The 14,131-nt window shown below is 45.7% G+C and overlaps 1 long non-coding RNA gene across 1 annotated transcript in view; it reads left to right on the top strand.

Annotated features, from left to right (window-relative positions):
• The window catches only part of LOC133382148 (uncharacterized), a 53,787-nt gene extending 40,094 nt beyond the window's left edge, over positions 1-13,693 (top strand). The window contains exons 2-3 of the long non-coding RNA XR_009761809.1: positions 9,344-9,414; positions 11,640-13,693. This is a non-coding gene — a long non-coding RNA (uncharacterized LOC133382148). The remainder of the gene's footprint in view (positions 1-9,343; positions 9,415-11,639) is intronic.
• The last annotated feature ends 438 nt before the right edge of the window (positions 13,694-14,131 follow it).

The following is a 14,131-nucleotide window of genomic DNA, read 5'->3' as shown; positions in this document are numbered from 1 at the left end:
ACCGCCTGCCACAAGTGTCTTTTGATAAATTACTATTATGAAACCCTTTTGGCTTTATTGTACTGTGTAACTTTAACCTCAAGGAGTGGGAGCATAGACATCATACAGAGGCCACCTAGTGGAGAGTCCTGCGAGACCTGGTCCCTCCAGCCTATCTGGTTTGCTTCCACCTGACCTGGGAGAGCTGGACCCTGACTGACTCCAGCTACAAAGGCTGCTCAGGATGTATTATTTTTGTTGCTATCTGAGTTAGTCATTATGATGTTATTATTAGGCCACCTTACGAATTCAAGTCAAAACATTTTATTACAGTCAACAGACCATTGAATCATCAGATAAAAACACATATTACAACCTCATTTTAGGAAATATAATGGAATGTATATAAATACATAAGATAACACTGGTTTTTTAAAAAGTTACAAAGGACCAAAGATCACAAAATTGATTTGGAGACCATCCAAAAAATTATGAATGGTCTAATACGAATAGCCACCTTATAATTATGAGTAGATTGTTTACTTTTAGCACATCTTTAATCTGAGAAGTTTTAATCAGCCTGCTATTAATATTTGAATTTGAATTTTACATCTTGTAATTGTTCGTGAACTATCTTGAAATGTTGCTGTATTATAGTGTGTAAATGTTTCTGATGTCAGGAGATGCTTTGAGCATGGTTCAGCAAGGAAATGCAGCATACAGATAAACTTATTATAATTGTATTTCTTGTCACCACCGCTGCCCCTTTCACCAGAAGACCCAGGTGCAGCCCTCTAGGCCTCTCTACCACACTGTTCACTGACCCTGCTCCACACCTTGAGTGTCGTTGGCAGGCTAGTGTGTGTCCTTGAACTCTGATAATGTTTCTTGCCTGTCTGGATGAGGATAGGGAGGACTAAGTGAGTGTGTTTAGAAACTAGCCTACATAGCTTGTCTATTGATAAAGTCAGAGCACCCTAGCGAGGGAGCCTGCTCCACGAGCTAGAGGGAGCCCCAGCTGACAAAGCGTCAAGGCGAGTTAAACAGCAGAGCGAGTTCGGCAGCAGGGTGAGGAGGCCAGGGCCCCCCACTCTGCCCGTCTGTTCCCTGACCTCAACTAAACCGCAGTCTCCAACCCATTGACGTAATAAACCTTAAACAAAACTATGCAGGTAAGAAGCCAGCAGGGGTGTGGGGGCTTTCCAGTGTTTTGCACCGCCTGCAGCATGTACGACTATCTGCCTGTTGGCTCTCCGGGAACGACTTCATTTCCTTGAGGCCAAGGTGGCGGACCTGGAACAGCGGAGAGAGGCAGAGAGGTGTGTGGAGGAGGCCTTCAGGGACGTTATAGCTGTGTCCCACTCCAACGATGATAGCTCTCCTGCTATCATGGAGAACGATGGTCTCGGGGAAGGAGAGCATCCAGCTGAGGAAGAGGGAAACAATGCCTTAGAAGGGACCCATTCCTTGGGGGATGAGCAGCTATCCTCTCGTGCCGAGGATATATCTCCAGGGGGTGGAGGGATCCTTGTAGTGGGTGATTCGATCATTAGGAACATAGACAGTGGGGTGTGTGATGGGCGTGTAGACCGCAAGGTGTTTTGCCTGCCTGGTGTGAAGGTTGCGGATATCGCCCGTCGTTTAGATAATTTGGTAGACAGTGCTGGGGAGGAGTCAGTGGTCGTGGTGCACGTTGGCACCAACGACATGGGGAAATGCAGCCGTGAGGTCCAGGAAGAAAAATTTAGGTTGCTAGGTAGGATGCTGAAAGCCAGGACCTGCAAGGTGGCTTTCTCTGAAATGCTACCAGTTCCACGCGCAGGACCAGCCAGACAGGCCCAGCTTTGCAGTCTCAATGCGTGGATGAGACGATGGTGTCAGGTGGAAGGGTTCGGATTTGTTAGGCACTGGGGAACATTTTGGGACAAGCCAGGCCTGTACAAAAGGGACGGACTCCACTTGAACCAGAATGGAACCAGACTGCTGGCACTTAAAATTAAAAAGGTAGCAGAGCAGCTTTTAAACTGACTGAGGGGGGAAACCCGACAGGAGCTGAGAAAGGTCCGGTTCGGAATAAACCTCCCCCCTAGGATAAAAACCAAAGAAATGATGAAATTTTAAAAGGGGTAGGCCTAGAAGTAGGCATTGTGAGAGCAGGGGCACAGCATATAAATTCAGAAGAGCAAAATTACCACAGGCCAAACCACAAATGCCAAAGACACTTGAAGAGAGACACTGCTTACAAGTGCCTGTACGCTAATGCTAGGAGCCTCCGAACCAAGATGGGAGAACTGGAGTGCTTGGTCTTAGAGGAGAGCATTGATATAGTGAACATAACGGAGACCTGGTGGAATGGAGAAAACCAGTAGGATACGGTTATCCCTGGATATAAACTATATCGGAAGGACAGGGAAGGACGTATTGGTGGCAGAGTCGCTCTATACGTGAAAGAAGGCATTGAATCCAGCAAGCTCGAAACCCCAAAAGAGGCAGACTCCTCCACAGAATCGTTGTGGGTGGTGATACCATACCCCAGGAGGGACTTAATACTGGGAACAATCTATCGTCCCCCTGATCAAAATGCTCAGGGAGACCTTGAGATGAGATATGAAATTGAGGAAGCATCCAAACTAGGAAATGTGGTAGTAATGGGTGACTTCAACTTCCCGGACATAGACTGGCCGCATATGTGTTCCAGTCATGACAAAGAAGCAAAGTTTCTAGATATTCTAAATGACTATTCCCTAGACCAGTTGGTCATGGAACCGACCAGAGGGACGGCAACCCTGGACTTAATCCTCAGTGGGGACCGGGACCTGGTGCGAGATGTAAGTGTTGTTGAACCGATTGGGAGCAGTGACCACAGTGCTATTAAATTAAACATACATGTAACTGGCCAATTGCCAAGAAAATCCAACACGGTCACATTTGACTTCAAAAGAGGAAACTTCACAAAAATGAGGGGATTGGTAAAAAGAAAGCTGAAAAACAAAGTCCAGAGGGTCACATCACTCGAAAATGCTTGGAAGTTGTTTAAAAACACTATATTAGAAGCTCAACTGGAGTGCATACCGCAGATCAGAAAAGGTACCACCAGGGCCAAGAAGATGCCAGCATGGTTAACGAGCAAAGTCAAGGAAGCTCTTAGAGGCTAAAAGTCTTCCTTCAGAAAATGGAAGTCTTGTCCGAATGAAGAAAATAAAAAAGAACACAAACTCTGGCAAAAGAAATGCAAGAAGACAATTAGGGATGCTAAAAAAGAATTTGAGGAGCACATTGCTAAGAACATAAAAACCAACAACAAAAAATTATATAAATACATTCAAAGCAGGAGACCATCTAGGGAGGCGATTGGACCCTTGGATGATAAGGGAGTCAAAGGTGTACTAAAGAACGATAAGGAGATTGCAGAGAAGCTAAATGAATTCTTTGCATCTGTCTTCACAGTGGAAGATATAGGGCAGATCCCTGAACCTGAACTAACATTTGCAGGAAGGGATTCTGAGGAACTGAGACAAATAGTGGTAACGAGAGAGGAAGTTCTAGGCTTAATGGACAATATAAAAACTGACAAATCACCGGGCCCGGATGGCATCCACCCGAGAGTTCTCAAAGAACTCAAATGTGAAATTGCTGATCTGCTAACTAAAATATGTAACTTGTCCCTCGGGTCCTCCTCCGTGCCTGAGGACTGGAAAGTGGCAAATGTAACGCCAATCTTCAAAAAGGGATCCAGAGGGGATCCCGGAAATTACAGGCCAGTTAGCTTAACTTCTGTCCCTGGAAAACTGGTAGAAAGTATTATTAAAGCTAGATTGACTAAGCACATAGAAGAAGAAGCCTTGCTGAAGCAGAGCCAGCATGGCTTCTGCAAGGGAAAGTCCTGTCTCAGTAACCTATTAGAATTCTCTGAGAGTGTCAACAAGCATATAGATAGAGGTGATCCAGTGGACATAGTGTACTTAGACTTTCAAAAAGCGTTTGACAAGGTACCTCACCAAAGACTTCTGAGGAAGCTTAGCAGTCATGGAATCAGAGGAGAGGTCCTCTTGTGGATAAGGAATTGGTTAAGAAGCAGAAAGCAGAGAGTAGGAATAAACGGACAGTTCTCCCAATGGAGGGCTGTAGAAAGTGGAGTCCCTCAAGGATCGGTATTGGGACCTGTACTTTTCAACTTGTTCATTAATGACCTAGAATTAGGAGTGAGCAGTGAAGTGGCCAAGTTTGCTGATGACGCTAAATTGTTCAGGGTTGTTAAAACAAAAAGGGATTGCGAAGAGCTCCAAAAAGACCTCTCCAAACTGAGTGAATGGGCGGAAAAATGGCAAATGCAATTCAATATAAACAAGTGTAAAATTATGTATATTGGAGCAAAAAATCTGAATTTCACATATACGCTCATGGGGTCTGAACTGGCGGTGACCAACCAGAAGAGAGACCTCGGGGTTGTAGTGGACAGCATGATGAAAATGTCGACCCAGTGTGCAGCAGCTGTGAAAAAGGCAAATTCCATGCTAGCGATAATTAGGAAAGGTATTGAAAATAAAACAGCCGATATCATAATGCCGTTGTATAAATCTATGGTGCGGCCACATTTGGAATACTGTGTACAGTTCTGGTCGCCTCATCTCAAAAAGGATATTATAGAGTTGGAAAAGGTTCAGAAGAGGGCAACCAGAATGATCAAGGGGATGGAGCGACTCCCTTACGAGGAAAGGTTGCAGCATTTGGGGCTTTTTAGTTTAGAGAAAAGGCGGGTCAGAGGAGACATGATAGAAGTGTATAAAATTATGCATGGCCTTGAGAAAGTGGATAGAGAAAAGTTCTTCTCCCTCTCTCATAATACTAGAACTCGTGGACATTCAAAGAAGCTGAATGTTGGAAGATTCAGGACAGACAAAAGGAAGTACTTCTTTACTCAGCGCATAGTTAAACTATGGAATTTGCTCCCACAAGATGCAGTAATGGCCGCCAGCTTGGATGGCTTTAAAAGAAGATTAGACAAATTCATGGAGGACAGGGCTATCAATGGCTACTAGCCGTGATGGCTGTGCTCTGCCACCCTAGTCAGAGGCAGCATGCTTCTGAAAACCAGTTGCCGGAAGCCTCAGGAGGGGAGAGTGTTCTTGCACTCGGGTCCTGCTTGCGGGCTTCCCCCAGGCACCTGGTTGGCCACTGTGAGAACAGGATGCTGGACTAGATGGGCCACTGGCCTGATCTAGCAGGCTCTTCGTATGTTCTTATGTTAACCATTTTCTGTCTTTTTCCTTCTATTTATTTTGAGTTTACTATATATATATGATGAGTTAATGCTGAACTATTCAAGTTGCAAAATGATACAGTGACATTCTCTGAGCTCTAAAGAATGAAAGAAACTAGCCTACTGTACAAAGATAAAATTTACATTCATTGCTCTGCCCACTTTTGCCTTTGGCCTCACCCGCTGCTGGCATGTGGCCCTTGGAAGGTTGCTCAGAATGTAATGTGGCCCTTGAGCTGAAAAAGTTTCCCCACTCCTGGAGCAATGAAATGGTGCCAGAGAGGGTGTTCCACACTCTCTGGCCATCACTGAGAAGGCCCTGTCATGCACTACTGCTGTGGGAGCAGCAGAACCACCAAGAGGGCCTCCCCTGCTGATCTTAATCTCCAGGTCGGTCTATAGGGAAGGAAGCACTCTCAGATATTTGGGGGCCTTAAACACTAACACGAGCAACTTGAATTGGGCTCAGAAGCTAATAAGCAACCAGGGCAGCTGTTTTAGAACGGGTGTTATAGGAATTCTCACATGTATTCCCAGCCATCAACTCGGCTGCTCCATTCTGCTCCATTTGCAGTTTCCAGACCAGATTCAAAGGTAGCCCACGTACACAGAACATTGTAATAGTCTAATCCGGAGGTTACCAGAGCATTGAGCACAGTGTCGATGTCATTTCTGTCCAAAAGGGACTGTAGCTAGCAAACCAGCTGGTACTGGAAATAGGCACTCCTAGCGACAGGTGCTTCCTGAGCCTCTAGTGACAACAGTCAGTGAAGGAGTATCCCCAAATTACACATCTGCTCCTTCCAGGAGTGTGCAGCCCTGTCCAGAGCAGGCTGCCTCCCCACCTCTCTGAACTCATAACATCTCCGTCTTGGCTGGGTTCAGTCTCGGTTTGTTGGCCCACATCCAGCCCATCACTACCTCCAAGCATTGATTCAGCATCTGAACCACCTCTCCTGATTCAGACGGTACAAAGAGATAGGGTCATCTGTATATTGGTGACGCCTCAGTCCAAATCATCACCGAAGATGATATTATATACAATCATATGTGAAAAACAGGGCTGCTATATCTTTATAAGTCCTCCCTCTGCCCCTGAAGAGCCACTGCCAATGACAGTAGACAATACTGGGTAGGATGGACAAACAGTGTGTCCTCGTATGAAGCAGCTTCTCATATTCCTATGTTCCTACATATGTGGAAGAGGGAATTTGGACATGTGCAGCTTCTCATGAGAAAAAAGCAATTGAAAATCCCTCTTCTGCATGAGTCAGTGCAGTACAGAACAGAAAAATCTGAATAAAATGCATCAGAATTACTGCAAAACAGCAGGAGTGGGCTATTGCCCTCATGTCCTCTTGTGGGCTTCCCAGAGGCATCTGGTTAGGGTAACAGGATGCTGGCCTTTGGTCTGATCCAACAGGGCTCTTATGTTTAAGCCCACTAACTGTCTGCATGCAAAGCAGCTCTTGAAGGCACAGAAGCCCTTTCAGAGAACTTACGCACAGCTCGTCTGTGACAGCTTGATGCAAAAGACAGGGTGTCTTGGTTTTTGCACCCATGACTCTCATCAAATGACATAAGCCAAGGGACATAGTCATTGCAGCTCTTCCTCATCCTCCCACAGTGCCATCTGGGGTGCAGGCAGAATATTTAGCCCAAATGCTGGTGGAGCTGGGCACAGAGTCAAGCGGCAGCAGAGGAAACAGCAGACAGGTAGCTTAAGAAATTATGGACATCATACAAAGGAGAACTGAACTTTAGACATCAGCATCATTGATAAGGTGGAAAAGGTTCAGAAGAGGGCAACCAGAATGATCAAGGGGATGGAGCGACTCCCTTACGAGGAAAGGTTGCAGCATTTGGGGCTTTTTAGTTTAGAGAAAAGGCGGGTCAGAGGAGACATGATAGAAGTGTATAAAATTATGCATGGCATTGAGAAAGTGGATAGAGAAAAGTTCTTCTCCCTCTCTCATAATACTAGAACTCGTGGACATTCAAAGAAGCTGAATGCTGGAAGATTCAGGACAGACAAAAGGAAGTACTTCTTTACTCAGCGCATAGTTAAACTATGGAATTTGCTCCCACAAGATGCAGTAATGGCCGCCAGCTTGGATGGCTTTAAAAGAAGATTAGACAAATTCATGGAGGACAGGGCTATCAATGGCTACTAGCCGTGATGGCTGTGCTCTGCCACCCTAGTCAGAGGCAGCATGCTTCTGAAAACCAGTTGCCGGAAGCCTCAGGAGGGGAGAGTGTTCTTGCACTCGGGTCCTGCTTGCGGGCTTCCCCCAGGCACCTGGTTGGCCACTGTGAGAACAGGATGCTGGACTAGATGGGCCACTGGCCTGATCCAGCAGGCTCTTCTTATGTTCTTATGTTCTTAAGGTGTCCGCTGTTTATCAGGTATTGAAATGAGTAGTGCAATTTCATTTGTTTAGATATAAATCTGTTTTGATAGAGATTATGTTTTGGGGAGGTTACATTTACCTTGCAAATTCAGTTTAAGCATATAATAAAATACATAGAGTAAAAAAGAAATGTGGGGGAGGGCTTCTCATGATGAGGAATGGGGAGAGAGAGAGAGAGAGAGAGAGACTAGACTGTTCTTTTCCCACACCCAACCTCTTCCTTTAAGAAGGAGCTACTAAATGTGTAAAACCTCTGACTAATCTCCCTAAATCTGACAGTTCCAATCTTTGCTTGCAAAGGATTTGAGGATGGGTATGTAAGAGAGAAAAACCTATCTCTTGAAAATAGGACTCTGAAGAAGAAAGAGCAGAGGTTCAGAAACCTGTGGCCCTCCAGATCTTGTTGGAGTCCAGCTCCCATCAGCCCCAGCCAACAGGGGTGATGGAAGTTGTACTCCAGGAACATTTGGAGGACTACACAGGTTTCCTAGCCTGTGATAAAGGATACTTCAAGTTTGAGGGTGTTATTTGCCAAACATCCTAATTCAGGTGGGCCTCACATCTGTACACCCAATGAGGAACAGTCCAAATGGCCTAGCAGGATTTCTGCAGACAGCCCAGCCAAAATGAACAATCATCATTGCACAATCGCAACACTACTCAGTTTTTCTTTATTCAGGTACCTTCACTCCACACTCTGAGCTTATAGTGACAAAGTGAAAAATTGCCCACACATTCATTCTGGATGTAACCTTAGGAATCTTTCTCCTAATATGTATTCTAAAGGCTATTTCACACATTATTTTTTTTAGGTGTGTCCCTAAGAGGCATTAAGCATACCCTTAAAATGTGAAAGTATGAACACATTGAAAATGTGTCATACTCAGATGGCAATGTATAGACATTTAATTGATTTATAAACTAAAGCTCATACAATTGATCAATTAAAATGTCTTTTTTAAAAATGACAGCTCTTTTTTATTCTAATCTTCTTCCAAGGAATTCAACATGGCATACATGGTCTCTCCTCCAACTCCATGACTGGCCCAAGGCATTTTTCCTACCTGAGGTGAAGGACAAGATTCCCCCACTATCAGCCCCACAATTCCATGCACAAAAGTAAATCAGATTGGCTGTTGAATTTTACTTCAACTATGGCAACAAGACACTATTCTTTTTGGCACCCAACGACCAGTAGGCTAGCTTAGGCAGACCATGTAGTATACACAGCTCTGTCCAACACCTTGTTCTCCACCCTCCAAGCATCTGTTGCCTGAGGAGGGCTGCCCTGTCCAATTCTTAAAGATAAGTTAGGCTGGTGGATAAAGACTCACCTAAGAACTTTATGGCTGAGCAGGGACATGAATCTGGGTCTCACTGGTCTAAGGCAGACACTCTATTCACTACAAACCCCCCACACTTAATACACTATGGAATTCTTAACAAGTATCTTACATAATCTGCAGTGTGATTCTAAGGATGTTTACTCAGAAGTAAACACCACCAAATTGAAGTAGAAGTTGCAGTCCAGTCCTAAACAAACTTGGAAGTAAATATGCCTGATTTCAGTGGGACTTGCTTTCTGGTGAGTATGATGTTATTTCCTAGTAAATATATGTCAAATTGTAGTCTTATGCTCTCAGCTTTCCCATTCAAGAATGAGACTCAATATTCAACTTTTTTTCAACTACAGATGAAGCATGCCCCTTGTGCCCTGGGTGTGTGTCATCACCATCATTAGCAGCAGCACAACTGAAGAATTTGGTGGGTTTTTAAAACATCTTAAAGCAATATTGAGATTAATATGTGTGAGTCATCATTTAATTCCTAAACCACCCATTTAAAACTAATGTTAGAAATGGCTTTTAATGTGACCTCCTCCACGCAGTGAAAGTTTTTTTGGAATTTATATATTTCTTTGTTGCAGATTATTTATGCACATATCTGGATCAGGCAATATGTCTGAGATTATTTTGTGAAGAATAAATAGATGCTCTGTGTTATATAGTCAAAATAAATAACTTTCAAAAGCCTTGCTTGCAGTATCTGAAGACTGTTAGCAAGCTGGCAAATGGATTAAAAACCTTTAATAGACTGAAAGCACTGCTAATTTTTTAAAATGAAAAATAGGAGGCTGACGACTATAGCTGAAAGGTTTGAGAGTTGTTTTGAATAAGGGAGTAACTGAGGACACGGATGCCTTTCATTACGACTGTTCCCTCCGAGTCTACAAGGACTTGTTATTGCTCTACATGTGTTAAATGGAGACACAAACCCCTAGAAGCTGTAAAAACAGGGGGCACTTCCATGCTCCACCAACACCACTACTGTAGGGCAAACACAGCGCCCTCCGGCAGAAAAGCCCAAAAAGCACACAGCGGGAGCTGTCCGTCCTTTCTGGTGCTGAAGTGAAACCATTTCTACAACCTGTTGCACTTCTAAAGTAGAGGTGAAGAGGAGCAGGAGCGGGTGGCTCAGACACTCCAGAAGTTATTCCTAAAAGTCAGGTTCTACAGCCCCATGAATCATCCTTTCATACTGAGTCGCTGCCATTTTTTTGCTTTTAAAAAACCCCCACCCATATTTAGAAGCCGCTAAATTGGTAAGAGCGAGATGCCGAATTTGGATAGAATTTGAATTTGCAAGATGACCAGATTTAGTTTTTGCTAAGTCTGCCTGCAACGGCGCAGGTCAACAGGTAAGTAGGAAGGGGGCAAAGCCGTTATATTCTTTCTTTCTCAAGAAAAGTTTTCCAGTTACTTAGCTTGAAACCTACTCTATCCCTGACTTACTTGATCCGTTCCTGGCGGGGAAGTCAGAGGAATTCCTTGGGAAAGACGCTCCGGAGCAGTTCTCTACGGCCATTTCTTCCCTTCACCGTGTTCCCCCAGGAGGGCAGCCCAAATCAATCCGCCTATCGGTGGGTTCCGGCGGTCTTTTCAGCCGCCACCGTCGCACTCCGGACGGGATCAGCCTCAGGACTCGGAGGCCAGCGAAGCGAGCTCAGCGTCGGGTCACTCGTTGCTCTGGCAGAGCCAGGTCGATGTCTTGAGCGAAGTAACTTGGGAGAAGTTCCAAGGGGGAGACCGATGCCTTCACCTCCTTGAGAACCGGTGCCCGGGGTGGAAATTAACTGACCGGTCTTCGAACCCCACAAAAAGGACGGGCGACTTGTCCGGACGCTTGCAGAGCCCGAGACGGTCTTTCCGTCTGCTCATCTGGCCGAAGGCTGCGTGCAGTCAAGCGCCGCGACGGATCGCCGTTGTGGAGCCTGGCGCTGGCGTTTGTGTAGGTTGCGGGCGGGCGTCTACCTCTCGCCGCAGAGGGTAACTCGCAGGCTGCTGCCGGCAAGGAAGGAGAGGGCTCGGCACACGGAGCTCCGGATCCTTACGCCCTTTGTAAGCTTGCGCGGGTCTGGCGCTTTCTGTCTCCCTGCAGCGGAGACTGACATCAAAGGACACCTGACTCCACCCAACACGCCGCAGGCGCTGGGGGGAGAGGAAGCGGGTGGGGGTGGGGGGAAATGTGTCCTGAATGGTAATGGGACGGAGAGGAACTGGACGTAGCTTCTGAGGGGGGAGGGAGGCCGAGGGCCTGGCCGGAGTGCTTGACTGAAGTGTAGGCGGCGGCGATGGAAGCCAAGCGGCATCTTCCAGTCTGCCTCCACCGTAGAAGCGAGGGAGGGCCTTTGGACAACGCTCTTCTGGCTGGGCATCCATAGGCTTCCCTTCCTACCTCAAGGAGTTTTCCTGCACGATTCAGTAACCACATCTATATTAGGGCAGCCCGAGGATCATTGTGTTCTAGTTCAGTGTACCCAAAACGTTTTCCCGCCACTTGAGAATCACTGGGGGGGGGGTCTTGGGGGACCATTTCAAGGTTTTCCTGCCTGTTGTAGCCATTGTAAAGTGCTGTGCCAGGTGCTGGATGACATTTGTGTTTTTCTTGCTTCTTTTATTTCTTATGTGTTGCATTTTATTGTATTACAGTTTGAATACCATAGAATTGGAACACAACGAAATACAGTATAAGAAATGAAAGCAGCAGTAAGAAGTACAATGGAAAATCAGTATGAATATTTAATACAATGGACCTGCCATCTCCTTCATTCAACCACAAATCCACAGACTTGCTGGCGACTACCTGGGTGAAGCTCATGAAGCCCTGGTGGTCTACGGACTACCATTCTGTAACCTCCAAATTTAGCTCATCCTTATTCAACCCTTCTAGCAGATTAGCTGGTGTTAGCCTCCCTCACATCTGAAGCAGCAGCAGAGAGCATGAACGAGTACAGGAGCCTGAAAGGGAGTGTAGCATTCAGATCTCACCTCAGCCCCAAACATATCGGGTTGGCCTTAGGCAAGCCACTATTTTAACTCAGCCTCAATACTCCCATCCACAATATGGGATCATGATGTGCACCTACCTTACAGGAATGTTGTCACTGAAATGATGTGTATGAAGCACTGAGAATATCTGGAGTGCACCGGAGATGTGTGTGCTTGTTTCTTAAATGCTGCTGCCCTCCTGTTTCCCTGCCACAAGGCTTGAATGCTTAGGACCTTTCCAATCATGCAATGGGCTTGAATACAGTGAGACTGCAGACCTATCCATACTTACCTGTCCTGCTCTGTGGTGGAACAAGACACAACCAGGGTGTAGGACAGTGAAGTTCAGACTGGACACATAAGGCAGGAAGGCAAGGGAAGGTTCGGGCCAGATGCAGGATAGGCTCTGGGAAATACAGAACTCTGAAGATGCTCCAGCAAGAAGCGAGTCTAAGCTGAGCCCTTTGACAGCAGCAGCCGCATGTGGAGTCTAATTGTTAGCATCATCTGTGCTGCAAGAGGCTGTTCTACTTAAAGGGACCCGGCCTTCTCTAGTAACCTCCTAGTGTGATGGGGGGAGTCTCAGATATTTCAGGGTCTTCTACAGTAGAGTCCTCAGAGTCTGGCGGTACCACATCCTCAGGTGGGGGGGGGGTGGAATTGGCCACACAGCTTTATCTGGTGGCAGAATGTCCAAGGCTGGCCCTGTGTGCCCTTCCCCTTCAGGTCTGGAGTCCTCCTCTCCACCACCTGATGAAAAGGAATCCGGCTCCTGGTCCCTGACATTACCTGGGAGTAAGCCCTGTTGACCTCAGTAGTTCTTACTTCTTAATAGGCATGCATGCATGTGCGCTGTTAACTGTGCTGTACTGTGGCATTATCTAGAGAGATGGAGTAGTATCCAAGATCCTCTGGTTCAGACAGCTGCTTCCCTTTTTAAAAGAAAGTGTCGCTAGCTAAGAGAAATAGTGAACACTTTGAAAAGCTGTCTTGAAAATGCAATCATGCTAGGTCTACCCTGCCCTGTCTAATTGTTGGCTGATGTTTTCATGAATTTTTGGAAGGTCCACAAAGCAGCTATTTCATCTGCATTTACCAAGCAGACTGTTTTTCAGTATGGCATATTTGTCCACATATTGTATAATCCTTTCCTTAATTATGCTCCCTGGGACAGGGGCTGGCAGGCTTATGATTCCTTGAGTGCCCTGAGTTCCCTTCCCCGTTTTAAGATGATTTACACTGGACAGCTTGGAGTCATCTGGCATAGAAGCAAATTAGTCTTTCTCCTTTCCCGGCTTTATAATTTATCATACTGTTCTAAGACCACCGCCTCTTATTTTGCCACCTCATCTCCATCTTTGCTCTTCCAGCCCTCCACTTTTCAGCTGCTCAAGAGTTTCCTGCCTTCTCAAAGGACTCCCTGGCCCATTCTCATTGGCTAAGCCTGATGCTTGGCACTCCCTCTTAGATCCAATGTAATTTTGACATTGGCTGTGTATGACATTATGATGTCATGATATGTATGAAAATGAATAAAGTCACCTTTAAAAAGGGAACTCTCTCCCAAGTAGCCTATGTAGCTTCCTTCCATTTCTTACTCAAAACCCACTTTTTCTGTGATGCCTTTGACTTAGCTGGTTAGACCTCACCACTTATCTACTCAACTGAAATAAAGTATAAGTACATTTAACTACGTATGCATTTGGTCACATTCATTCCTTTTAGCCTTGCTTTTCTCTTCTTTTCCTCTCATCCCTTTATTGTCTTCTTCAGTTATGACTTTTAGATTATAAGCATATCCCAGCATGAACTTATCTTTTTTTTACTTCTTCTGTTACTCTATAGCAGCCTTTCCCAACCAGTGTGCCTCCAGATGTTATTGGACCACAACTCCCATCTTTCCTGACCATTGGCAATGCTGGCTGAGGCTGATGGGAGTTGTGGTTCAACAATATCTGGAGGCACACTGGTTGGGAAAGGCTGCTCTATAGAGTGCTGTGTAAAATTCTGGTTCTCATTACTGAGACAATGCTTTCAGAAGGAGCAGAGAAGGGTGTTTGCTGTCTACATCACCCTATGCCAGAGATGGGGAACCTGTGACCCTCCAAGATGTTCTTGGACTCCAGCTCCCATCATCCCTCACCATTGGTCAT

The sequence above is a fragment of the Rhineura floridana genome, chromosome 3, assembly GCF_030035675.1.
Source record: "Rhineura floridana isolate rRhiFlo1 chromosome 3, rRhiFlo1.hap2, whole genome shotgun sequence".
Lineage (NCBI taxonomy): Eukaryota > Metazoa > Chordata > Lepidosauria > Squamata > Rhineuridae > Rhineura > Rhineura floridana.
This window is presented reverse-complemented; position numbering and strand designations above follow the sequence as displayed.